The sequence below is a fragment of the Mustela erminea genome, chromosome 1 (genome assembly GCF_009829155.1).
Source record: "Mustela erminea isolate mMusErm1 chromosome 1, mMusErm1.Pri, whole genome shotgun sequence".
NCBI lineage: Eukaryota > Metazoa > Chordata > Mammalia > Carnivora > Mustelidae > Mustela > Mustela erminea.
This window is the reverse complement of record NC_045614.1, coordinates 139,117,083-139,143,553: the sequence shown is the minus strand read 5'-3', so window position 1 is coordinate 139,143,553 and position 26,471 is coordinate 139,117,083. Positions and strand designations below refer to the sequence as shown.

At 41.1% G+C, this 26,471-nt stretch overlaps 1 protein-coding gene and 1 long non-coding RNA gene across 4 annotated transcripts in view; one reads left to right on the top strand and one right to left on the bottom strand.

The window, feature by feature from the left end:
- KCNAB1 (potassium voltage-gated channel subfamily A member regulatory beta subunit 1) overlaps positions 1 to 26,471 on the top strand; it is a 389,892-nt gene that overhangs the window by 189,764 nt on the left and 173,657 nt on the right. The window lies entirely within an intron of this gene.
- LOC116591279 lies at positions 517 to 12,094 on the bottom strand. Of its 2 annotated transcripts, XR_004285926.1 has the most exons (5): positions 11,960 to 12,094; positions 11,722 to 11,809; positions 5,374 to 5,444; positions 3,863 to 3,941; positions 517 to 591 (listed from the first exon to the last, which is right to left on the bottom strand). It is a non-coding gene; the product is annotated as an uncharacterized LOC116591279 (long non-coding RNA). The 2 variants fall into 2 exon arrangements; XR_004285928.1 differs by lacking the exons at positions 517 to 591; positions 3,863 to 3,941 and adding an exon at positions 4,332 to 4,419 and having other exon boundaries at positions 11,960 to 12,092.

The following is a 26,471-nucleotide window of genomic DNA, read 5'->3' as shown; positions in this document are numbered from 1 at the left end:
GTCCTCAAATGCTTTGACCATAACCATAGAAAGAGGTACATTTTCCATTGTAAACCAGTGCACATACACAGATACTTGCACACTCTACGTCAAAGTTTTAAAAAAAAAAAATCATTATCCTTACATATGGGATGGATTGTGAGCTCTGATAGTTTCTATTCTATTCCATGCCATTTTACCCAGCTTAAAAAGACTGGATGTGACCTTTAAAATAGATTTCATGACAAACTAATGGGTCATAGCCATCAACTTGACGAACACTACCTAGTGTATGCTGGGAAAGGTTTATTCCACACCCACATCACAGCCATCCCTGACATCGGTTCCTTGAACCCACACCCCACCCCGTTGTTCCCAGTGGAGCCAGAGACACCGCCAGGCATGCCTGGCCAAGGTTCCCCGATGATACACTATTTTCAACAAACACATGAATTTCAAAGAAAGTGCGAATGTGGGGGAAGCCAAACTTCATTTTGCATCTATCTTTCTCTCTCTCTTTCTTTCTTTCTTTCTTTCTTTCTTTCTTTTCCCCTCTATACTGCCAAAACCACAGGTGGTGTTAAAGGTAGACCATTCCAGGTGTGGAGAGACCTAAAAAGAATGAAAATGTTCAGTTGGAAATGTTGATGACTGGAAACTGCATTGCTTATCCTCTTAATGGAAGGGAAAGCACCCAAAGACATTCAGGTCTTTGAATGGGGTCTCCTTGAGGATAAAGCCCAGTGTCTAGCTGTCCTCCCCTGTCCCTAAGTCTCCCTAGCTTCTCCTGTCCCTACACTGTGGACCTACATCTCCTGGGGTTGCTTGAGGAACACATGGAAATGCCACTTTGTCACACACTCTCTGACACACTATTCATTTCTTAATTCTGCGTTAGCCTGCCTTGCATACCCAAGAATTTTTAAGAATAGCTCTGCACAGGGCCTCATACCCAGAAATTCCCATATAACTGGTCTGAGGTGGGGCTGGGTATTGGTGTTTTTGAGTGCTTCCAGGTGTTTCGGATGAACAGTCAGGGCTGAGTAACCCTGGGATGGGCCAACCCTCCTGGGGGACTTCAGGAGTCATGTGGGTTTGGGGGATGGTGTCCAGGTTTGGTTCTCTTCCAGAGGCTCTCCCTACTGTCAGAAGCACAAGGAGGATTTCTCCTGATACCATAGCTGGGAGCTACTTCTCCTAAAGATATATCATTAATTGTTAGAGTCAGTGCCACTTACATACACATGAAGGAAGAAAAGCAGCATAAGCTTCACAGACTCTGACTGTTAGGAAGAGTGGTGTCTGCCTCCCTCCCCCACCCTGTCATTCAGTGTCTACCTGCCAGGCTATGAACTTAGATCTTCTGCATAAAATAGGCTCCAAATAGGGAGCTCTCTAGATGCCACAGCTTCGTCTTTCTTAAGTTTAAGGATTAAGATTTAATCCTTAAGCTTAAAGATTCTGGGTAAAATTCAGTTGGCCTGCAGAGGGGCCTCAGATTCTGCATTCCTAACAAGCTTTCAGATGATGCGGATGCTGCCTAGACCTTAGAACAGATCAGCTTCTGGTCAGAGATCCCCCTTGTGACCCTGTAAGTGGGCGAGCAGCCACGTGGGAGTTCATGATGATGCCGCGAAGATTCCTCAGAGACCTGGGATCAGAAGAAGAAAGGGTGTCGCCAAGTCTCTCTAGCTATAGAGAAGATTCTTTCAGCGAATTGACCTCCTGGGTCAGGGCCTTTTCCATGTCCTTAGCCGACAGGAGAGCACTGAGCTTTTTGGCAAATTCCTGGTGCGTTCATACTCCGGTTGAGACCTTTCCTTCTTGGCCTTCTTGGCTGACTAAGAAGCTGATTCTGAGGACATCAAAAGCACTGTGGTTTGGGCTCCAGCGTAGTTAAGATTGGAGACTTTAATAAGCCCAGGGAACAGACACCAGTCACTGTACAAAAAGGCTACTTATTTAGAGTGACACCGTAAAGGCTAATTTACCGAAATATGTAAGTCAAGAAATACTAAGTCAAAGAAAACTATACGAAGTCAAAGAAAACTAAGAACTTGTGAGTGGAAAAACTTATCCTGCCTCCTCTTACTGGAGAGTGGAGATCTGCTTTGGCATGTTTGGCTTCCTCTAGATGTTTCTAAGAGTTAATGCCCTGGCTGAGCTACTACACGATCACTTTTCTATTCAGCAATTCACTAGCACTTTGGGGCTTGGATCCACGTGATCTTCTTTGATAGGCAATCAGGTCCTCTTCTAGAATGGCCTGGAGAAACACTCTCTTTGGAACACAGAAGCTCCTTTTCCCTTTTTGTTGCTTTCAGTGGGTCTTGTCTTGGCCAGAGACACCCAAAGCTTCTTTTTCTTAGAAAAATCTGTATCTTGGTACTTTCCACAGTTTGGCGACCGTGGCCATTGGTGCCATAAACATTAGGGTGCAGATGGCCCTTCTTTTCACTACATCTGTATCTTTGGGGTAAATACCCAGTAGTGCAATGGCAGGGTCATAGGGAAGTTCTATTTTTAATTTCTTGAGGAATCTCCACACTGTTCTCCAAAGAGGCTGTACCAACTTGCATTCCCACCAACAGTGTAAGAGGGTTCCCCTTTCTCCACATCCCCTCCAAGACAGGGAACAACACATGTTGTTCCCTGTCTTGCTAATTTTGGCCATTCTAACTGGTGTAAGGTGATACCTCAATGTAGTTTTATGGAGTATTATGCCTCCATCAGAAAGGAAAAATACCCAACTTTTGTAGCAACATGGATGGCACTGAAAGAGATTATGCTGAGTGAAATAAGTCAAGCAGAGAGAGTCAATTATCATATGGTTTCACTTATTTGTGGAGCATAACAAATAGCATGGAGGACATGGGAAGATAGAGAGGAGAAGGGAGTTGGGGGAAATTGGAGGAGGAGGTGAACCATGAGAGACTATGGACTCTGAAAAACAATCTGAGGGTTTTGAAGGGGCGGGGGGTGGGAGGTCAGGGTACCAGGTGTTGGGTATTATAGAGGGCACGGATTGCATGGAGCACTGGGTGTGGTGCAAAAATAATGAATACTGTTATAATGAAAATAAAAAATAAATTTTAAAAAAATCTGTATCATTTCCTCTTGAGTGTATTTCTCTCTGGTTAACTTTTTAAAGGAGTCCTTTATGTGAAACACAAAAATACAGGATTATAAAGACAAGGACCACTTCCCTTAATGAAATCAAACTCCTCTCAGGTTGGAAAGAGGGCAATCTACCTCAAAGAGAAGGACTGCTCTACTTCCCAGCCCAGATTCCTCCTTGCTCTGGTTCTGTCCTTCCCTGCCAAGAGCAACTTTCTCCTTCTGGAAACTACCACTAGTTGCCATTGGCCATCCACCCCTTGCCCACAGGTCTTAGGTGTTGGGTGTTTCTTCTTAAAATTCTTGTCACACGTGTAACATGAGTATACTTGTGATCTGCTCAGAGGAATGGCTGAAAAGATGGGAATATTAAAATAAGGCTTTACCAAAGACTGGGGCAGTGAATCTCAAATTGGAAGGCCCATTTAATATCTGATAACAAAGCCCCAAAGATCCTGTTTTACTATATCCAGGATGAGTCTGGTCTGACCAAAGACTACACTTTGTAAAACACTAGCTAAGAGATTAAAAAAAAGAATAATTGGAGGGAATAGCATACAGCTAAACAGGATCAGGTAGTAAATTTGTGCTCTAAAATCCCATCATGTCTGTGTCCAGGTCTAGCCCTCTGCTCACTGCTAATTCTAGAACCAGATGGTAAGGTCTTCCTTGCTCCCTCCTGTGCAAGTTTAGTTGTCCAGGTTCTGAAACTTGGCCTCTTTCTGATAAGTGGTAATAATGTCCTCTGTTTCTTCAAAGGCCTCACCTTCCACCAGAAGGGTGTTCCATATCCCATAGAGTCAAAGCGACAGTCACATCCAAATCCAACATGATGTGCCCAATACCTGTTCAAGAAAGAAACAGAAACATACAGTGTCCATTAATGGGAGATAAGGGCGCCCATAGGTCATTGAAGGTCATAAAAAAAGCTGACAAGTTCACACTACTACTGGATGGTAAACCAAAAGATTTCTTTGGTATGAATTTTTGCTTCTTCCACCTTATTTTACTGATCAACCCAAATACTTCCTGTTCTTCATAGTGAAAATGGAAAATTTAATTTTGGTGCACCCATAGATGGCACCCCAAAAGTATGGCCTCTTCTTCCCAGAGTTCACATTCTAAACAGGCCGAACAAACTAAAATCACATTGTTCCTACCCATTCTGCCCTGTAATAAACAACAGGCCGCCTAAAATCTTTCCAGAGTGAAAAGAATGAACAAATACATGGCATAATTTGTTTTATTTATTTGTACTTTAATTGTACGCTGTGCTCAGCAGGCAGGGAATCAGATTCTGAAGGCGCCGTGATTCTTCTTTTCCTGGTGACAAAGGGGGAAAATGAATTACTCCATTAATAATGTTTGCTTTGGGGAGAAAGAAGTGGATCAAGGTTTTAAAAATGAATGTACCAGTTTTAAAGTTCAGTTTTAATTGCGTTACTTGTTTTTATGATGATTCCTTAATTCTCAACGTTTATTATATAATTGAAAATAAATACCCTATCTTTGATCACATGTTGTGTTAACATGAAAAAAAAAAGTTGAAGTTCATAGAGATTCGAGAGCTCTGGAATTTGAGATTATGGAACTTGAATTTAAAACAGATTTATGGATTTGGGAACCCATTATGGTCTACGAAACAAACAAACAAAAATTCAATTTGAGAATATTCCATTTGAGATCTTTGGGCCCAAGGTAATAGAAATGTGAAAAGTCATTTACGTTATTACCTTTTGCTGCAACAAATGCTAAGAGAAGCAGGGCTGATAAGTTGGTCCTTGTGCTGGAGCAGGGTTGTAGCCATTTAGTTGCTGGACAGTGGGGACAGGGAGAGGGGCAGGGTAATTGCTGGGATGTGGCCGTTGGGGCACCTGGGGCGGTGCTTGAGGGAGCTTGAGGCAAGGATTCCTTACTGACTAACTGTGAAGGTCAGTGTTGAAATATTCTCTACCCATCCTCATTTGAACAAGAAACAGAAGAGTAATTACCAACTTTAGCCTGTGTATGAAAGAAATGAAGGAAAATGGAAATGACAGAGAAAGAAAGGAGAGGAAAATAAATCAATGAGGCTGTCTGGTGCTGGACTGCTGGGCGGCATCTCACCACAGGGCTAACTGAATTAAATCCAGTTTTGCTAAGCTGGATTTTTACAGTCATCTCATTGTTCTGAAGGAACAAATGGGGGAGTGCATGCTTCAGTTAAATGGACATTAAGTACTCACCCTCCCTGGAACAAAAGTGATGTATTTGCCCCTGTTATAGTCTGATACATACCTTTCCCACGTTCATATGGTTAATGATATGGTCTGGAGTAGTTGTTAGCGAAGAGCTCTTCTAGTCAACACCTGAAGGGAAATAAAGAAAATCAGCTATAGTTTAACCTCTCCATTTTGTTATTTTTGAACTGGTAGGAGAGAAGCTTAGAGGAAATCATGTAATTTATAGTATACAAAGTGCTGATATATACGTGCTCCATGAAAAGCTACGGTCACGTTAGAGTCTGTGAAGAAATAAATTAGCGGGAGCATCATATCATCTCTCCCAAGTAAGGAACAGTGACACTTCACTAAGGAGAGTCGTGCCCAGTGGAAAAAGCACGGCATTTGTAGTCAGCCAAGATTTAAGTTCCAGTCATGACATAGTCTCTTAAATGCTTTATAATCAGAAGAAATCTCAGTACCATTTTTTTTTTCTCCTAAAAAAATAGGTATGCTAAGCGCCGGGGTTGGTATGAGAATTAAATGAAATAACATATGTAAATTATCTCAATCATACTGTGATTATCTAATACTAGCTCTGACAATCATCAAAAATGAAGAAGTCAAATGTAGAGGCATCTAAGAAAAAGGCAGAAGTTGATTCATGTTATGGAGACATTTTTTCCCCTATTATAGCCTTTACATTAATTCATCAGATGAATTTTCAGACTTCTTACCACCTGGTTCTGTTTTGTTAGCCTGCCACAGTCTTAAAATTTAAGAGTAGAAGGATCAGAGTGATAGAATAAAGCCAGCTTTCCTACTGAGATATGAGAGACATGAAAGGACCAAGATGACATTATTTTCTCTTCTGAGTACATTTCTTATAAGGTATTCCAAGTCTGTGTGGCATAAATCTGTAACGATCCTGGGGAAAATCCTGAGACAGGAAATATTTATTATGTTTTATTGGTCAGATTAAAAAAAAAAAAGGTGACACAAATTCTAATAAGTCTAGAAGACAAAAGACATTTAGCCTCAAGGACTAGGCAAAAGGTGTGATCCAGTGTTTGAAATGTGACAAAGAAAGCAAGGGAGACTAGAAAAACGGGACTGAAATAATCCCAGGACAAATGAGACCATTAGCACCATCTATCTCAGCCAGAATGGGGCTTTTAGCCCCTGTGAATCAGCTCCCAAGTGGGGATAGGACATCACTGCTTGCTGTTGGAGGAGAAGGTCAAGTCTCTGTAGGCTCCTAACGCTCAGAAATGCCTTGGTATCTCGTAGATTTGTCAGGCCAAGGTCCCGATTTCATTGAGGAGAGCTGGAGAACCAGTAGAACTGGGTTAGTTTGGTTTCATATAAGAAACTCATCCACAGTGTGTTATGTACAGAAGTGTATCCGCTATAGCATTTTATTGTCTGTGGAAAGATCAGTCAAAACAGCACTTAAGAAATCCGAAAATTTCAAGTCCTCAAGTTCCTTCACAGATTCATGTAACAACCAATTTAGAGAGCTTGTCCATCATTTCTGAGTGACACTTTTCCTTCAAATATTAATTTCTAGTTCTCCAAAGTTTTGACCTTTAAATTGTTTCACAATTCCTGTATCTTCATATACTTTAACATGGTGCTTCTGTGAGATTTCCAGGGGAAATTCTCAATGTGTACAGTATGGATCCAGTGGGGCAGTGTCAGTGAAACCAGAAAGAGAGGGATTGGGGGGGATTCTGGTCCATTCTTCTCTTCCTCCTCTTCTTCCTCCTCCTTCTCCTCATTCTCTTCTTCTTCCTCGTCCTCCTCCTCCTCTCTCTCTCTCTCTCTCTCTTTTTCTATTCAGGAAATATATCAGGACCATCTATTTACCAGAGACAGACATTTTTCTAGGCTCTGGAGAGACGGAAAAGGGTACACAGGGCCCCTGTTCTCAAGGTATAAGGAAGCAAAAACAAATACATTAATAAAAGAATGTAAAGAGTAGTAAGAACTATGACAGAAAACAAAACATAAGGGGCAGAGAGAAAAAGTCACAGGAGGAGACTTATTTTAAGCGAGGGTGCTCAGGGTGGGCTTTTTGAAGCTGTGACATTTAAACTGAGGTCTAAAAATGAGATGGCAAGAGTGGGCGGAAGAACATCCAGAAAGTAGAAACGGTACATGCAAAGGTCACGAGTGGAGGAAGCAGTTCGCTTGGGAAAATGGCTTGGAGGGGCACAGGAGGAAAAGCAGACTGGACGAGGGACTATTGCTGCAGTCCAGGCAAGAGATACGCGTGATTAGATGAGGGTGGTGACAGCAGAGGTTCAGGGAAGCTGTTAGAACTGAGACTCAGATCAGAGATGGAATGACATTTCCTGCTGGCCAGTTGGCCATGAGATAGTCTTCCCTGCTTTCTGGTCTGAGTAGCTACGAGGATGATGGTGTCACTTACTGAGGAACAGGATTTTTTTGTTGTTATTGTTAAAGATTTTATTTATTTATTTGACAGACAGAGATCACAAGTAGGCCGAGAGGCAGGCAGAGAGAGAGAAGGGAAGCAGGCTCCCCGCTAAGCAAAGAGCCTATGTGGGGCTCGATCCCAGGACCCTGGGATCATGACCTGAGCCAAAGGCAGAGGCTCTAACCCACTGAGCCACCCAGGTGCCCCTGAGGAACAGGTTTTAAGGGAAAAAGATTAAAAGTTACCTTTTGGACATGTGAGGTGGAGAAATCTGCCTGACGAGTGGAACTGTGGGGAAACGATACACTTGTGTCTGAAGCTCAGAGGAGGGCTCTGATTTGATGAAATGTCTTCAGGAGTCATCAACATAAATTCAATATTATGATGGAATCCACGGGAATGGATGTGATTCCCTACGAGGCATGTAATTAGATTGGGGCCTCCACTGAGTAAAGGTAAAGGAGCTTCCTTTTATGGTATTCATCTGTGATGAGTCTCTCCACTTCCAAAGCTCAGCTTAAAAATTAGTATTTATGGAGAGTCTTTTTATGCCCCAAAGCTAGCCTCCAAAGCTCTCCTCTGGACTAAAGCAGAATGACTTTTACTAGATGATACTATCAGCCTATACTGAAGCACTTTGTGAGAAACCATACCAGGAATTCATCCCGGGGTTCACCATAAAGATGTTGTGGAGGGTCTCCTTGATTCTATCACAGCAGGGGCATATGCTAGCATCTAGACTTAAGATCCATTTTATTTTGGCAAGCAGAGGGATTTTAAATATTTTAATTATATTATCTATGCTAGATAAGCGTGTGTTCTGTAAATAGCCACAGTCATCTCTACTCCCTATTACATACCTGGCTGTTTTTCTCAGTTTTGTTTCCTCCCGGGCCCTGGGGAGGCAGCATTTGAGTTTGCTGCCCCAGCCTTGGCACACAGTAGGTAAGGTGGCAAGGATGATGATGGTGGTGATTTTGATGACAGCATAGCAAAGATGGTGGCAATGATGACCGTCTCCATGTCTTGAGCACCCTGTATGTCAGATGTTGTCCTGAGCTCTCCATGTCTACTCAGAAGGACCCAATGACCCTATGAGATAGCTGCTATTTTCCCCATTCACAGATGAGGAAATTGAGGCACAGGGAGGTCAAGTTCCCTGTGCTTGGTTATACAGCTCCCGAACTCTTAAACATTTCATTAGCCTACATTGATTAATGGAAATGGTAATCCGTTCTAGAGGTACAAATCTGTCATGGTGAGATTATCGGGGGGTGGAGGGGGGGCAAGTGGAAGAAAAACAAAAGCAGAGAAATCCTGAAGCAGTATACTCATGTCCTGTTGTAGCCCATGGTGGGACCGCAACAGAAGCTACCTTTGCTCTCTCTAGTCCAGCGCTGTATGGACCACCACCAACCCATGAGCGGTCCCCACTGAAATCACACAAAAGGTCAGAGTGAATTCTCCTGTTCAAACAGCTATTGGTAAATTTCTAAAGAGGAGAAGATAATCAGTGGCGTTGAGGGAGTTGGTGACCCTCTACCCCACTACTGCTCTGCGTTCTCCAGCTGCTTCTTTCCTTCCTTAATTTTTAGTTCCTACTGAGTTCTTTCCTCTTCTCTACAATTTCGTTGCCTCCCTGTTATTTCCTACATAGACTAAGCCCTACTGCAGTCCGCTAAACAATTTCTGAGCTCATTAAGGCAGAGATCCCTTGCGATGTTGTTTATCTTTTTCAAACGATTTTGAAAACGTAGTCGACTTGGGCCAACATTCGGATCTTATCTTGTTATTTGTATGTTAATGTTACCTGTGTCTGCCATCACTTTGTTCTAAAAGGCCTTAGTAGACAGCGCCCTTGTCAGCATAATTAAACTTTGGTTCGTTTGTTTTTCATTTTAAATAAATGAGATAAAAAGGTGAATTCATCAAACAGATCAGTTAAGAAAGGTGACTTTCTTCACAGGGAAAAATTCTTCCAGGGGAAGGATTGTTCTCAATACATTTAGGTTTTTGTTTATATAGCATTTTACTTGGAGATTGAGTGGGAGAAAAGAAAAAGACCTGGAATTCTAAATTTTTTCATAGCTGTTGCCTCCTGACGATGAGCAAAGAATAAAAAACAAAGCATTTCAGAAGTGAAGACATAAGCCCACAAAGGTTCCCCAGGAAAACGTGATGTGTGTAGTGCCAGAAAGCCTAAACCACAAATTCTACTGCAGGGTTCAGTAAGACCTGGCTGAATTAGAGAAATCCTCTTCCCTGCTGTGTCCTTGGCATTAGGTCAGGGGAGGGGGGCGGTGTTGACGGACGCAGCCCCTGCCCTCCCCCAGCAGAGGGGAGCAGGACAGGGGACTCTGCAGTTGGAACACTGTGTGTTAAAGGTTCTGTGAGCGACAGGCATGGGGTGCCAAAGCAGGCACTCAGCGAAGGAATGGAATCGCACGGATGGATAGGTGGTTGGGTCGGGGAACAGCTTAGTTTTTAAATCATGTAGCATGGAAAGGAAATGAAAAACCTGAACTAATCTGGAAGCTCTCCTAAGAAACCTCTTTGAGGTTTCTCGAGAAATCTCAGAGCAGACACAACAGCACTGTCGTTCCCTCCTGGTTGGCAAGAATGAGCCATCTTGTGCTGCGTGAGTGGGGAAAGGTGAGCGGACAACGCAAACAGACTCCTCCGGCACAGAAGAGTCAGGGTGAGGCAGACAGCTCTGGGATAACAAAGAAAAGCTCTGCGTCACGGGAGTGTGTGGGATTCTGAGGCCGAGGTGTGCCTGAACAGATGCAGGCTTTCTGTCACGCTGTGTGGGGTGCTGGGCTCAGTCCACCATCTCTCGGCATCCACCTGACGTCATTCATTAAATTCCAACTTATCTGTCATCCAGCACTTATTGGCCTGTTGTTCACTGGCCCCCGCTGGTTTCCTTTTCCTTGTTAATCCTCATCCAGTGTTTCATGGGCGATACAAACTTCTGGGCCCACACAGAGAATTTCCTCTAGCCTGTTCAAAGGTGGAGGGGCCCGGGGACATAGGTCATGGCCAGAAGCTCCCCTCATTCCATAAATTCTCTGATCTGCCCTCCCAATAAATGGAAGGCTCTTAGGGGGAGAGGGTTACCCTGTCAACGAAGCTGTGTGAGGTCTGTGACATTCCTGACTTCTCTGTAACTGTGCTTCATTCTGTTGATTTTTGTCCCTCATCCCCGTGTGTGTGTGTGTGTGTGTGTGTACAAAGCAATCTCAGGCAAGTTAGGGTCTCTTCCTGCTTTTCTTCTGGGACTGTGCCCTGTTCTGGGGAACTGGCACAGTGTCAAGGAGAGCATGCGCTGGGCCTAGAGTCTCCAGCCACTGAGGAGCTCTGTGAGGTGGCTTGGGCTTATCTGTCCAGGCTTCGTAGCAGCCACCCCAGCTCAAGTCCACAGAGAGGCCCAGGGAATGGCGGTGTGGGAGGGGGCTACACTTCTCTCCTCACACTCACCATCATCCCGACCTGTCTCAGTATCTGCCAATAACACTTCTCCTGAGGGCTCCTCTGGACAATCCACATCAATGTCTAGGTCTCTTCCTTCCCTCTTCAGAGACTGTTGTTGTCCACAGGCTGGGAGGATATGAGCTATACCTCATCATAGATTCTTCCAAAGCTTTATCTTGCCCAGAGTTTTTCTGTGTCTCCTCTGGAGATGAATGTCTGTATTCTGTGGTATCACAGTCACAGTAAATACTGTAGCTCCAGCTTCTAAAGTGGGATGGTCATGGGAGAGGCAGGGGGTTGAGCTAGCAGGAAACAGAAGGGAAAGGCACTACGGAGAATATGTCATAATATCATTATCCACACAGAGTTCGCCCCAAGTCCTCACCCCGGCTTGGACCTCTCTACTGTCTCTCATACTTCAGTGGCAGGATCCCCACTAAACCCCGGGATGACCCGCTCCATTGCCAGTTGTCTCCTTTTTACCAAGTCTCCCAGTAATATCCATACCTCGGTCTTCTGCATTGGGGGTCACATTCAGCAGATCTGTTCCACGTTCCCTTGTTGCTCCTTGTTGCCCAGGCCTCAGGGGAGCAACCTGAAAAGCAAACAACCACCACCCACAGGAGAGAAGCTTTGGTGAGTAGTGGGCAGGGCAAGTCTGTAGCCCCACCAGAATCCAGCTGGCCTCTTTCTGCCCTCTGCCCCATTCTGGCAAGCTTCTGCCTCAGGGATTCCCCACAGGCACCGAAGACCATGGGAGCGGGCCTGGCTACGTGTTCTCCAGCCTGGCTGTGGACTGCCTGGGTGCTGCTGGGGAGGCTGGACCTCTCAGCTGGGAGCAACACACGTGCCCGGCTACCCCCTTCACACAGATAGTGAATCTGGCATTCTGCACTCCCATGGTTGACAGAAACTCCTCAGATGATTCCAGCACGGACCCACGGGGAGAACTCTGCTATGAGCAATTGTTAAGTGGTTCACCAAATATAAAACTAATTAGAAGCAGAGGTAAAATCTGTTAACTGACGAGTATTCTTCAGGCGGTCAGCTGTTCATTCTCAGCTTTCTGTCAGCCTGAGTTTCCTTCCTTTCACAGACACCACTTTTTATCCCCATCCTCGCTCCCTTTCTCTGTCCTTTTTTCCTTTTCTTCTTTTTTTTCTCTTCTCAAACATTGAATGAGCTCCTGGTACGTTCCAATCAGACAAGGGTGAATCAGACCCAGACCCAGCCTCATTCAAGTTAATACATTACCATGGTAAGTGTGTAGGTTGCCTAAGTTGTCTATTGCTGTGTAACAAATTACTCTAAACTTTGGTGGCTTAAAACCACATTTATTATCTCACAGTTTCTGGGGATCAGGAATCCAGGCACAAGCTTAGGGAGGTCCTTTGGCTCAGGGCATCTAGGAGCTGACAGACAAGGTGTAGGTCTGGCCATTAGCCAGCTCGAGGCTCAGCTGGCGGAAGCTCCACTTCCAGACTCACTCATGTTACTCTTGGCAGCCTTGAACATTTGATGGCTGCTTGCTGGCTGTTGGCCAGAGGCCTCCTTCATTTCCTTGCCACATGGGCCTGTCTGAAGAGCTCTTCATGACACGGAGACTGGCTTCCGTCAGAGTAAGCGAGCAAGAAAGGGTAGAAAGAAGCTATCGCTTCACTGTATTTTGTTTTTCAGGAACCAGTCTCTGGTCTGGCTTACACTCAAAGGGAGGGGATTGATGACACAGAGTGTGAACGCTGGGGGGCACAGATCACTGGGGGATGCTAGAGGCTGTCTACCATTGCGTCTTTTAAAACACTTCAGCCTCAAATCATCTAGCCCAAACACATCAGTTACCCTTTCCTAAAGATGCAATTAGGAAGGGAGGTGAGGAAATTTAAGGAACATTAGAATAAAGCCCCAAAGATGGAATAAAGGTAGTTCATAATTGTTGTTTTCTGGAGAATTGAGATAACCTAATCAATCCTGCGTAAACATATCCTCCCACCCATCCCCCCAAAAGACCAGTTCCAGTCAGGTAAGTAGAGTATATTCAGTTGAAGAGCCAATATTCAGCTCCATCTGCATCCCTATCTATTTCCAGAGAAACTAAGGCATTCTAACCTTTGATGCACCTACTTGACTTGCTGTGTCTGTGATCAGATTTCCTCCAACCAGCAAAACCCACAACTTTAAGAATATAGCTCACACACAATATCCAAATGAGAGAATTCCACTCGAGAATCTAGCCTGTGAGCTGTTATTATTCATTTAAGGTGTTGGAGGAGAGAAAGTCTGAAGGTACCCCTAATTGGCTGCCTTGGGATAACACACTTGAGATGAAGTCGATTAATACTTCAGTGCCTGCTAGACCTGAGTTATAGCAACTCATGCTTCAGTCTAAAAGATTAATAATGTATCATACAAATGGATCCTGCAGTGCAATTTCAGATTTTTAAGAGAGTATATTCACACTCATGTCATCATTTTTGAAGAAATGAAGGCAGATTGGAAATATCTAAATATTTTTGACAATGTACAAGACATCACCAAAGAATCTGCTATTTTAATTTATACACATTGCCAGCATTGAAATGAGACCCACATCCTTAGATTCTAACTCAGTCTCATAAACAACAATGCAGTGGCCCTCAAGAGCCCTCTGAAAAGTAGCACACAGGCAGTGACTGAAAAAAAGGAGATGTTCATGTTGCCTAGACTGCTTCCTCACTTGTGCTCAGTGCTCCACTTGCCTTCTTGTAAAATGGTTAGCCCTACCTATGTTGACTACCTTAAAAGTCCTTGTTCATTGAAATACTCCAGCAAATTGATGGTGGCACTTTCTCCAGTACAAAAACAAAATAAAAATCCTCTATGACTCAAAGCTTAGGATTTTATTGCTAATTTGGTCAAGGAGTAAATTTGTCTCCATGATCGAAATATAGTTTAGGAGGATTCCATATAACACGTAAGTTCTTTGATATTTACCTACGGTCACATTGGGGGACTTGATTTTGAACCCTCAGAACCTCAGACATTATGATTTTGTTATTTGCAACTGTGTGGAATTTCATACTTTAGAAAATGTGATTCCACGTTAGAATTCACTGGAGAAAAACATAGAAACCTGTCTTAATACATCACTTACAGAGGGCGTGAAAGTGAGCAGGAATACTTTTCACACTGCAAAATCCATTCCCATAATGCATCAGGTAAGGCTAAGGTGGTGACTACAAAAAATAAATTCTGCCTTCATTTTTCAAATATGATTCATCTGCCCAGATTGCCGATGGGACAATAGAGTTCCAGAGAGGCTAGATGATACTAACAATTAGACACTAATTAAACCCAAGCTTTCTGAATTTTACTCACTGCCTTTCATAAACCCAAGAGGCTCCTGTTTTTCAAATTTAGAAATTAAGCAACTCTCAGAGCTCCCTTTCTCTGAGCTTCTATGAAAACAATACAACAAAATGCAGCACAAGCCAAATATGCAAGGAACTTGGGGATTGATCATCACCAGCGCCACAAAGTACACATTAGGGTGCTAAGTAAATTTCCCTTAGTGGTGCACAGGTTTCTGCAGAGGTGTCTTTTACCAACTTGAGAAAGAAGGGTTCGAAGACCCACATTTCTCTGGATTTTCCAGCAATGGTAAAATCCTGTAGACACGGGAGGTTAGAGGAGAAGGACTGTGGTTTCAAATGTAGCTGCCAGGAAGAATGCCTCTATCTCGTTGGCTTTGTCTTCCCAAGTTACAGCACCAGGGAGTTCCTTGAACTGCCCACTCGGTTGGCATAATGCCTCTGGTGTGTTGTGATGTGGTGGGTGTTTTATTTGAGAAGGTGAAGTGGAAGAAACAGTCTCTATGGCCGAAGTCATGAAAGAGGAATGTTTCAGGAGCATGTACTCACACCTCCCTGTCTGTCTATCTGTCTGTATGTCTCCCTCTCTCTCACACACGTGCACACACGCCCTTGTTCTGAAGACTCTGGATTCTGTCACCAGGCTTGAATAGATCCATGTCCTCTCAGTGAATCCTTTGACTGGTCTGGGAAGAGGCTCATCCCTCAATGAGTAGGAACTTTGACGGCAGACACAGATAGAAAAGAAGGTCATAATATTTAAGCTATCGCGAGAAAAATTGTTTTTATGAGAAACTTAAGAATTCCATTTCTTGTTTTCTGCATGCCAGTGTAATGTTTCACAAACCTAGTGAACTTGCATTTGGGTAGTACAAGATTTTTACTATTTTCTCATTCATATGGCTTCTTAAAAAATCATCAAAACCTATTTGATTCTCACAATGCCATTTAGTATGTTTTAATAAATTGTAGGAAGTTTTAGACTAGTATTCTTCAATAGAAATATAATGAAACTACATGTGTAATTGAAATTTTTCAAGGACCATGTTAGAAAAATGAAAAATGTGAGTGATATTCATTTTAATAATATATTTTGTTTAATCCACTCTATCCATAATACTATTTTGATATATAATGAATATAAAAATTATTAATAAGGTACTTTATGTTATTTTTTCATACTTAATCTTCAAAATCTGGTAGGTATTAGGGACGCCTGGTTGGTGCCGTCAGTAGAACACATGACTCTCAATCTTGGGTTGTGATTTCAAGTCCCATGTTGGGCATGGAGCCTACTTTAAAAAAACAAAACAAAACACTGAATTTGGATGTTAAATTTTTATCAGAAATCCTTAGCCTGTATTTAACTTTAATAAAATTTACATTTGAAAAAGTTTGTTCACATTTCCAAGTTGTTCCAGATATACTTAAGATAGCTGAAGTTAGTATGAATTTTTAAATTTAAATTAATTAAAATTGATATTAAAAATTCAGTTTCTTAGTTGCTAGCTACATTTCAAGTGACCAATAGCCACATGTGTCTAGTAGCTATCATATGATATGGAACAGGCTTAGAATAATAAAACTTTTTATCCTCTGAGCCACCATAAATCTCACTACAGAAGGATTTTATCATTTTCTTACCTTGCCACATAATCTCTACTTGTTTGATGTTTGTTATCCTCATAGTATCTTTTTTAATGAAGGACACTAAGGATTTGTGAAATTAGTCTTTTAATCCCAATATACTTAACATACAGTTTTATATTAGTTTCAGGTATATAATATAGTGATTCAACAATTATATACATTATTCAGTGCTCATTATGGTAAGTATATCCTTAATCCCCTTCACCTAGTTCACTCATCCCCCAGCCCAACTCCCTTCTGGTAACCACCAGTTTGTTCTCTGTAGTTAAGAGTGTGTTTTTCAGTTTGCCCATTTTATTTCATTCATTTGTTTTGTTTCTTAAATTTCACATATGAGTGAAATCATATGGTATTTATGTTTTTCTGGCTAATTTCGCTTAGCCTCATACCCTCTAGATCTATCCATGACATTGCAAATGGCAAGATTCCATTCCTTTTTATGGCTGAATAATAATTCACTGAATAATATTTCAGAGAAATATTAATATCTTAATTAATCAAGACTTAATTAATTAAGATCTTATTAATTAAATCAATAAAATAAAAATAATAAAAATAAATAACAAATAATAAAAATTAAAATAATAATTAAGATCTTAATTAAGAATCTTAATTAAATTTTAAGTTAATTAAAAAGAAGATATTATTAATTAATTAAGATCTTAATTAATATCTTTTTAAAAAATTTTTATTTAGTTATTTGACACAGAGATCACAAGTAGGCAGAGAGGCAGGCAGAGAGAAATGGGAAAGCAGGCTCCCTGCTGAGCAGAGAGCACCAATGTGGGACTCAATCCCAGGACCCTGAGACCACGACATGAGCTGAAGGCAGAGGCTTAACCCACTGGGCCATCCAGGTGCCCCTGTATACCACCTCTTCTTAATCGATTTATCTATTGATGGACACTTGGGTTGCCTTCATCTTTTGGCTGTTGTAAATAATGCTTCAGTAAACATAGGGGTACATATATCTTTTCAAATTAGTGTTTTCATGTTCTTTTGGTAAATAACTAGTAGTGGAATTACCAGATGATATGGTAATTTTTTGAGTAACTTCAAACTTTTCTACGTGGCTGCACCAGTTTGCATTCCAACTAACAGCTCCTTTTTCTCCACATTCTTGCCAACGCTTGTTGTTTCTTGTATTGTTGATTCTAGCCATTCTGCCAGGTGTGTGGTTGTAACCCATTGTGGTTTTGATTTGCATTTCCTTGATGATGAGTGATGTTGAGCATCTTTTCATGTGTCTGTTGGCCATCTGGATGTTCTCTTTGGAGAAATGCCTGTTCATATCTTGTGCCCATTTGTTAATTGCACTGTTTGGTTTTTGGTTGTATAAACTCTGTCTGATTTGGATACTAACCTTTTATCAGATTGTCATTTGTAAACATTTTCTTCCATTCAGTAAGTTGTCTTTTAGTTCTGTTTATTGTTTCCTTTGCTGTGCAGAAGCTTTTTATTTTGATGTAGTCCCAATAGTTTATTTTTGTTTTTGTTTCCCTTGCCTCAGGAGACATATTAAGAAAAATGTTGCTACAACCAATGGCAGGGAAGTTACTGTTGGTGTTCTTTCTTACCGGTTTTATGGTTTCAGGTCTCATATTTAGGTCCTTGCCAGTTTGCGTTTATTAGTATGTGTGATATGATGAAGTGGTCCAGTTTGATTGTTTTGCCGCCCAGTTTTCCCAGGATCATTTGTTGAAGAAACTGTCTTTTTCCCATTGCATATTCTTTCCTGTTTTGCTGAAGATGAATTGACCACATTATTATGGGTTTATTTCTGAGCACTCTATTTTGTTCCACTGATCTATGTGTATACTACAATTCTGTAGCATATCTTGAAATTTGGGTTTGTAATACCTCCAGTTTTGTTCAGTGAATCAAGACTGCTTTGTCTATTCAGGCTTTGTGGTTCCATATAAATAATAAAATTATTTGTTCCAGTTCTGTGAAAAATGTGTTGGTAGTTAGATAGGGATTGTATTAAACCTGTAGATTGCTTTGGGTGGTATGGACATTTTAATGATATTTGTTCTTCCAATCCATGACCCTGGAGTATCTTTCCATTTGTTTATATCATCTTTAATTTCTTTCATCAGTGTTCTGAGGTTTTCAGAGTATAGGAATTTCACCTGCTTGATTAAATTTATGCTAAAGTGTTTTATTATCTTTGGTGCAATTATAAATAGAATTATTTTCTTAATTTCTCTTTCTGTGACTTCATTATTAGGGGTTGGGAATCCAGTGGATTTCTATATATTAATTTTATATCCTGTGATCTTACTAAAGGTATTTATCAGTTCTAGTAGTTTTTTGGTGGAGTCTTTAGGGTTTTCTATATATGGTATATAATCTGTAAGTAGTGACAGTTTTTACTCATCAATGTGGATGCCCTTTTTGCTTGTCATATTGCTGTGGCTAGGACTTCCAGTACTATCTTCAATAAAAGTGGTGAGAGTAGACCTTCCTTTTTTTTTTTTTTTTTTAAGATTTTACTTATTTAAGAGAGTGAGAAAGTGAGTGAGTGAGCGAGTGAGAGAGGGAGATGTAGAGAGAATCTGAAGCACACTCCACACTGAGCACATAGCCAGGGGTGGGGCCTGATCCCACAATTGTGACCTGATCTGAAACCAAGAGATGGATGCTCAACTGACTGAGTCACCCAGGCACCCAGGTAGAGCAGAAATTTTTATCTGTTCCTGATCTTAGGGGGAAAGCTCTCAGTTTTTCATCATTGAGTATGATGCTACCTGTGGGTCTTTTATATATGGCCTTTAACATTTTGAAGTATGCTCCCTCTAAACTTACTTTGTTGAGGGTTTTTTTTTCTTTTTATTGTGAACAGGTGTTGTATTTTGTTAAATGCTTTTTCTGCAGCTATTGAAATGATCATATGGTTTGTTTATGTGATGTGTTACATCCGTTGATTTGCAAATATTGATCCACCCTCACTTCCCAGGAACAAATGCCCCTTGATCATGGTTAATGATTTTTTTTAACATATTGTTGAATTCAGTTTGCTAATATTTGCAGATTTTTGCATCTATGTTCATCAGATATATTGGTCTGTAGTTCTCCCTTTTTGGTTGTCTTTATCTGGTTTTGGTATCAAGGAAATGCTGGTTTCATTGAATTAATTTGGGAAATTTCCTTTCTTCAATTTTTTGGAATAGTTTGAGAAGATGAAGTATTAATTCTTATTTAGATGTTTGGTAGAATTGACCTGTGAAGCCATCTGGTTCTGAACTTGAGTTTATTGGAAATTTTTTGGTTATTGATTCAACTTTTTTCACTGATGATCTGACTGTTCAAATTTTCTATTTCTTCCTGATTCAATTTTAGAAGGTTCTATGTTTCTAGGAATTTATCCATTTTTTAGGTTGTCCAATTATGATTTTTTATAATATTTTTTCTAGAATCCTTTGTGTTTCTGTGGTGTCAGTTGTTATTTCTCCTTTTACTGATTTTGTCTATTTGTGTCTTCTCTCTCTCTCTTTTAAAGAATCCAGCTAAAAGTTAATCAATCCAGCTAAAGGTTTCAAAGAACCAGCTCCTCATTTCATTAGTCAGTTCTATTGTTTTTTGATTTCCGTATCATTTGTTTTGCTTTAAAAAAATTTATTCATTTATTTGACAGAGAGAGGCTGAGAGGGAATACAAGCAAGGGGATTGGGAGAGGAAGAAGCAGACTCCCTGCTGAGCAGAGAGCCTGATACAGGACTTGATCCCAGGACCAGGATCATGACCTGAGCTGAAGGCAGACACTTAAAGACTGAGCCACCCAGGCACCTCATTTGTTTTGCTTTAATCTTTGTTATTTACTTTCTCCAGCTAGTTTTCGGTTTTCTTTGTTCTTCTTTTTCTAGCTCCTTTAGGTGTAAGTTTAGGTGGTTTGAGATTTTTCTTGCTTCTTGAGGTAGGCCTGTACTGCCATAAATTGCCCTCTTAGAATCACTTTTGCCTCTCCCCAAAGATTTTGGACCCTTGTGCTTTCATTTTCATTTATCTCATGTATCTTTTGATTTCCTCTTCAATTTCTTGGTTGACCCATTCATTGTTTAATAATATGTTATTTCACCTCCATGGATCTATGTTCTTTGTAGATTTTTTCTTGTGGTCGATTTCTAGTTTCCTGTGTTATGGTTGGAAAAGATGACTTAAATCTTTTTGGATTTTTGAGATTTGTTTTGTGGCTTAACGTGTGATACCTTCTAGAGAATGTTTCATGTGCACTTGAAGAAAAATGTGTATTCTGCTTTTTAGGATGGAATGTTTTTAATACACCGATGTATCATTGAAAGCCACTTTTTCCTTGTCAATTTTTTGTTTAGATGATCTGTCCCTTAATATAAGTGGGGTGTGGAAGATCCTATTGTTGTTGTATTACTATTATTTCCTTCATGTCTGTTAATAGCTGCTTTATGTATTTGGATTCTCCCACGTTGGGTACGTAAATATTTATAATTGTTGTATCTTTTTGTTGGAATGTTCCATTTATGATTTTACAGTGTCTGTCTTCATCTTTTGTTACAGTCTTTGTCTCAAGGTCTAGTTTTTCAAATATAAGTATTGCTACCTTGGTTTTTTTGTTGTTGTTGTTGTTTTAACTTCCATGATAAATTCTTTCTCATTCTTCCACTTTCAGTCTGCTTGTATCCCTAGTTCTGAAATGAGTCTCTTATAGGCAGCATATAGATGAGTCTTTCTTTTTTATATATTCCATCACCCTATGTGTTTTGATTGAAGCATTTAGTCCATTTACATTCAAAATAATTATTGATAAGTATGTATTTATTGCCATTTTGTTACTTGTTTTATGGTTGTTTTTGTAGCTCTTCTCTGTTCCTTTCTTCTCTTGCTCTCTTCTCTCATTGTTTGCTGGCTTTCTTTAATGTTATATTTGAGTTCCTTGCTCTGTATATTTTGCATATCTATTACCGGTTTTTGATTTGTGGTTGCCACTAGGTTTGTCTATAACATCATCTGCATAAAACAGTGTATACAACAGTGGTTGCTTAAGTTTGAGCTCATTCTTTATTCCTCTCCCCTTCTTCAATGTTTTAGGTATCTGGTATCATACTGTATATCCTTTTATTTTGTGAACCCCTTGACTGATTTTTATAAACATACTTAATTTTGCTGCCCTTATGCTTCCTACTTTAGCAGTAATGAGTTCCTTTAACCCTGCTTGTCTGGGAATCTCTTTATCTCTTCCTCTATTCCGAAAGATAGCCTTTCTGAATAAAGTACCCTTGGCTGCAGATTTTTCCCATTTAGCACTTTGAATGTATCATGCCACTCTCTTCAAGCCTGCAGAGTTTCTGCTGAAAAATCTGCTGATAGCCTTATGGGGTTTCCCTTGTATATAACTTTTATTTTCTCTTGTTACTTTTAAGATTCTCTATTTATTACTACTTTTTACCACTTTAATCACTTACTATGTATTTTGGTGTGGTCGTCCATGAGTTGATTTTGTCAGGGGTTCTCTGTGCCTCTTGGATCTGGATTCTGTTCTCTAGATTCAGGAATTTGTCAGCTATTATTTCTTCAAATAAATATTTGGCCCACTTTTCTCTCTCTTCTCCTTTTGGGATCCTTATAATGTGACCGTTATTATGCCTAATGCTGACACTGAGTTCTCTAGGTCTATTTTCATTATGTATTTTTTTTTCTCTCTCCCGTTTAGCTTGATTGCTTTCCATTACTCTGTCCCCCAGGTCTCTGATCCATTCTTCTGCTTTCTCTAGTCTACTGTTCATTTCCTCTTGTATTTTTTAAAATTTCAGTTATTGAGCTCTTCATCTGTAATTGGTTCTTTTTTTTTATGTATTCTGTATCTCTGTTAAGCTTCTCATTGAGGTTCTCCACTCTTTTCTCAAATCTAGTGGGTATCATTATGATCATTACTTTAAGTTCTTTCTCAGGCATATTGCTTATCTCTGTTTCATTTAGCTCTCTGACTGTGATTTTGTCCTGTTCTTTCATTTGGGACATAGCCCTCTGTCTCCAGATTTTGTCTAGCTTTCAGTGTCTGTTTCTATGTGTTAGGAAAGTCAGCTATGTCTCCAGCTCTTGAAAGTAGAAACTTTATAAAGAAAAGGCCCTGTAGTGCCCTGTAGTGCAATTTCTTCTGTTTACCAGAACCCAGTGCTTCACAAGTGTCTCCTATGTGCACTGCATGCTCCCTACTGCCGTGGCTAAGCCATGTTTGCCTTTAGTCCAGCTGTATGCATTGGCTCTGTTTGCCTATTGTAGGCAGGGCTTAGTTCCTGTGTTGTTAGTAGGCTAATCTGGGGCGGCCTTGGTCTTGAGTTGAATCAGACCAGGTTTTCCAGAGATGTGGAAGCACTGAACCACAGGGTGCTGTCCCTGTGTTGTCCCCTGAGAAGATTTTGTTGGTGGGTGGAGACTGCAGTCAGACCAGATGTCTATCCATAGCCTACTGCTGGGCTGTAGTCAGACTAGTGTGTGTGTTATCTTTCCCTTTCCACAGGGCAGGAGTCACTTTGGAGTGATGCTGGGCCTTGTTGGGGCTACTTGCACACTGTCAGACTCCTGGTACAGCTTTGGATGAGCTCCAGCCAGGGGCATATCAGACAGGGCAGATTTGTAGGAAGATGTGGGGGAGGGCAGTGGCAGTGGTAGCCAGGTTTGCACAGGTTACCTGTGGGAGTGGAGGCCAGGCTGGAGGGGGCATGTCCACAGGAGAACATGTGGTTAGGGAACACTGTTAGCAAATAAGGTGAGTGCTGGCCTTGTGCTGGTTTCCGCAGGTATCTTTGTAAATGTCTAGGCTGGTGCGGGGGGGGGGGGGGCAGAGCAACAGGGGCCACCAACTTCTTTGTTTCTGGAAAAGTTTCCCATTGACCCCACAGTTCTAGTACACACTGTGATATTAGTAAATAAATCTCCTTCCCATATACCTCAGGTAGTTTTCAAACTGCTGCTTCTATGCTGTCTCTCCAGGGCTGTTTGTTTTGGTGTCTCTTTGAGGGCAGAGACTCAGTGTCCTCTCACTCTTTCAGCTTTTCTAGAGCTGAGCCAGCTGATTTTTAAAGTTGCAGGTGTGAGGCCCTGCTGATTGTAAGAACTCAAAAATTCTGTCCCTTTGGTTTTGAAAGTCAGATGTTGTGGGGATTCATATTCCCCATGCAGATTCCCTTTGCCTGGGTTTTCTGGTGTGAAGGTCCATTTCTCTCCCTTCTCTGAGCCTACAGTGTCCCTCCATCTCATGAACAGTCCCACAATTCCATTTAGCTCCTGACCTCATCACCACCCTTCTTACCCTCTTCAACATGGCCTTGTCTCTGTATTTAGCCGTGGAGAATCTATTCTGCCAGTCTTCAGATCATTTTCTGGGTTACTTACACTGATGTAGGTGTTAGGTAGTGTATCTGTGGGAAGAGATAAGGTCCTCCTACTCTGCCATCTTCCCCAAAAGCTCTGGATAGATTTATTCAAAAGGATTAGAATTTTTGGCAAAATTAGGTCCAAATGAACTTTTTTCTTTATTATTCCACATCATCTCTTCACTTAAACCACCACCAACAAAAACAAAAACAAAAACAAAAACATCCCTAAGGTTGTGACGTAATTTTGGTTGGTCATTTCTGTCCCTCCATCAACAGCTGTCCAGGGTGATAAAACTTCTACTTCTTCATGGGAAAGAGGTAGGAAAAGAGGGAATTGTCTTCTGGTTTCTTCTAGAAGAAGGACAACAGAAAAACCAGAGGAAGAAACCAGAGGGGGCGCCCAGAGGAAGCTGAGGACTCATTCACCGTGCTCTCACTTCCTTCCATGCCCTTCCATTCCTCTCCCTCATGTTACCTCCCAGACACTATACACTGACTTGCAACAACTTGGATCTCTGGAATTTCTTTGGGAGGAACTTCAAAAAGCCTAGGTTTTCAAGCAAATTAGAAAACACTGCATACACCTGTGGAAATGATGACACTCAGTTTTCCTCAGCTTTTTTCCACTTTTTGTTTTTTTGTTTGTTTAAGAAAGAGCCTGAATTGGGCTTTGGGTTATGCTTCCAGCCACTTGTGTGACCTCAGAAAAGATGGCTCTGTTCCCCTTCATTGAAACACTGTTTGGATGAGGATGAAAGGAGTTTGTTTCTAAAACACTTCTCTGGGCATCTGGTGGAGATAAAGTCCTCAAGAAACAGTGGAACTTATCACTGTTGTTTTAGACTATGAACTCATAAAGCTTATCAACAAAGAACTATGTAATCACTATGCATAAAATATATTTTAAAGGCAGAATATCCTACAGTACTCAAAAGAGAAAATGCCTTACATGATTTGGTGGGGGAAGGGGGGAGTACTTATTTTGAAATAAATGAATCTTGGGCTTGTTTCCTGTGAATGTGCCTGGCAACAACACCATGCCAGGCCCACTTTAAAGAGGAGTGTATATTACCTTCAGAACTCCTTTCTCAAAATTGGGTTTGAATCATTTGAATCATTTGAATCATTCTGTTGAAAAATGAATGCAAACCCCTACATGGCAGAAAAATTCAAACTCTGACAGTGGTCTCCCATCTCCTTTTCTGTATGAACTCATGGCGTCTTCCTTTTACTTCACCCAGTTTCACCTCTCAGCATCCTATGGTATCATGAGCCTCCGACTATGGCTCAGAAGGGACATCAGAAGCCAAGCTTGGGAGACTGGGAGACTCTGGGAGAATTTGTAATGACCTTGCACCTTGTCCATCTTCTCCCATAACACATTGCCATTGGGGTTTTAAGAAATTTCAGAAGGTGAAGCCCGGTGAATAAGCAGTGATTTGCTTCTAGATCATCAGCTCAGATCAGTGGACTCTTGTTGCCTCTGGATTAGAAAGGTCAGTGACCCTCAGCCAGGATCCAAGAGGATGAAAATGAGCAAGGGCACCAGGAGAGCAATGAGCGATCTGCTTATGTAACAGCGAGGAAATGATCACCGTGGTGTGTGCACATCATTATGTGAATTTATGCCATCTGCAAATGATCAGATTAGAGAGAAGCTGCACATCACCATCTTATGCAATACGTAGTGTGTCATTATAGATTCTATTTTTGACCGACATCCTGAGACACTTAACGGATATTTAACTGCAGTAAACTTTCTATAGATTTGTCATAGTTTGAGAAAAGTGAAAATAGGAATGTCACCTTAGAGGGAAACGTAGTGTGGTAGAAAAAGCCCTAGAAAATCTAAATTTGTATCCTGTCCTCCCACATGTTGGTGGTGACCTTGAGCAAGTCATTTTACACTGTTCAAGCCTCATTTTACTCATTTGTAAGCAAGCATCAAAGTATCTACGCTGTGGTGTTTGTGTGAAGAGTTAAACAGGATAACAAATGTGGTTTTCTGGAGCTGTTCTTAAGTATTCGATTGAATTTGTTTTAAATACGTATAACTTTATTTAACCACAGCAGAGAATGTTCATAATCTAGTGTTATATGAAAATAGACTACCAAAGTATTCATAAAATAGTCTAAATTTTGTAATTAGATATTTACATCATTGTATTCAGCCCGAAAATCTCCCTCAGACTCTAGATTTGTATATGCAACTAGCCACCTGATGTCTTTTACTTGGACCTCAGATTTTATATACCCTGAACTGAACTCCTGATGTCCCCCCTACTCCCACCCAATCTGCCTGTCCTCCAGTATCCCCTCGTCTCAATTAATTCCCCATCTCCATCCTTCCAGTCATAAAAGCCAAAACTTTAGAATCATTCTTGCCTCTGTTCTTCTCTCCTGCTCCACTGCTCTGTGCAGAACCCTCCAGTGACTCCCCAACCATTCAGAGTCAAAACCAACACCCTTGCAATGGTCCAACAAAGCCCTCCATGAGATGACATCCCCAACTCCCCAGTAATTCCTGGCTCTCATCATTCCTCCCACCTCTGCTGGCTCTGCTTCTGCCACATCAGCCTCCTTCCTGGTTGTTCTTCCAACAGACCAAGCCCAATCCTGCCCTAGCACCTTTGCACTAATGTCTCCTGCCCACCATTTACATGACCGCCTCTTGACCAGTGTCACATCTCTTCTCAAATGGCCCCTTCTCTGGGAGGTCTTTGCTAACTTCCTACTTCATATTGCAACCTCAACCCTGCCCCACCCCCTCCCTCCTTTATTTTTCTTTATTAAGTTTATTTTTTGATAAACTTGATGTACATATGTGAGTATGTATGTGCATAGAAACATAGACACACACACAACACACACACACACACACACACAAGCATCTTTGTAATTTATTTCC